Genomic DNA, 1,714 nt, shown 5'->3' on the forward strand with positions numbered 1-1,714 from the left:
GGCATATTCACACACACACACACACACACACACACACACACACACACACACACATACATACATACACACACGAAGTAGGTTTTTCACAGAGTTTTTTTCCTGCCAAATCCACTTACAAGGCTTTGGCTAGCCTAGGGTTACAGTAGAAGTCACTTGCCCAAGATGTCATGCTGTAAAACTGAACCCGAGACCATATGGCTATGAAGCAAACTTCTTACCACACAACCACACCTGCACATATATCTATTTATGTAGGCACAGGCATGCCTATAGGCACTGCCATGGCTGGAGAGGCGAAACCACATAGCTTCAGATTCACTCCCACAACATGCCACTTTTGGCAAGTGTCCAGTATATGGAAACCAAAAGAAGAATATCATGTGTGTTAGTATTTACTTGCCTTCACCATTTTGAGCGTGGCCGTTGCCAGTACCGCCTGAATGGCCTTCGTGCGGGTGACACGTAAAAGCACCCACTACACTCTCTGAGTGGTTCGTGTTAGGAAGGGCATCCAGCTGTAGAAACTCTGCCAAATCAGATTGGAGGTTGGTGTTGCCATCCGGTTTCACCAGTCCTCAGTCAAATCGTCCAACCCATGCTAGCATGGAAAGCGGACGTTAAACAATGATGATGATGATGATGATGATGATGATGATGTAAATTGAGCATCACATAAGCAGTGTCATTCATTTCCATTATTCCATGTCTTGGGAAAATACTACCTTGCTTGGAAACAGATGAGGGTTGATGACAACAAGAGCATCTGGCCCTAGAATATCTGCCTCAATGAATTCCGTTTGATCCATGCAAGCATAGAAAAGTGGACGTTAAATCAGTGGTGATGGTGTTGATGATGATGATAAACTTACCCAGGGAGACTGCTAAATTCATTCTCATCAACTAAGTAAACTGAAACTCTATTTTACACGCGAGACAACAGCCCAGACTAATGTCTTATCTATCAGGCCACTTTCTTCAATCAAACCATCATGTCTGTTATCCCACCCAGCTGCTCTCCCACACAAGTGTGAGGTATATAACATTCAGAACTACAGCTACAAACATCAATTCAACGCTTAACAATATGTCTAATTTCAAAACACAAAAGCATAGAAATACCTAAACATTATCCCTGATCTCAACTGGACAAATAGAAATGCAAAATGACATAGACACACATTGAATTAGCTGTGACATTATGCAGCTGGCTCACAGACAAGTATAAAAATAGGCCAGAGATAGTTACCTGAATTTAATGTAATGCTCTTACAGTGTACATCAGTAATAAACATGATACACAGCCACACAATCTGCTAGAAAAAGCAGCCAAAATTCCCTCAACTCACCCACTTTACTATCTTAAAGTGGAGGCGCAATGGCCCAGTGCTTAGGGCAGTGGATTCGCGGTCATAGGATCGCGGTTTCGATTCCCAGACCGGGCGTTGTGTGTGTTTATTAAGTGAAAACACCTAAAGCTCCACGAGGCTCCAGCAGGGGATGGTGGCAAACCCTGCTGTACTCTTCCACCACAACTTTCTCTCACTCTTTCTTCCTGTTTCTGTTGTGCCTGTAATTCAAAGGGGTCAGCCTTGTCACACTGTGTCACGCTGAATATCCCTGAGAACTACGTTAAGGGTACACGTGTCTGTGGAGTGCTCAGCCACTTGCACGTTAATTTCACGAGCAGGCTGTTCCGTTGATCGGATCAACTGGA

The sequence above is a fragment of the Octopus bimaculoides genome, chromosome 27, assembly GCF_001194135.2.
Source record: "Octopus bimaculoides isolate UCB-OBI-ISO-001 chromosome 27, ASM119413v2, whole genome shotgun sequence".
In the NCBI taxonomy this organism is placed as follows: Eukaryota; Metazoa; Mollusca; class Cephalopoda; order Octopoda; family Octopodidae; genus Octopus; species Octopus bimaculoides.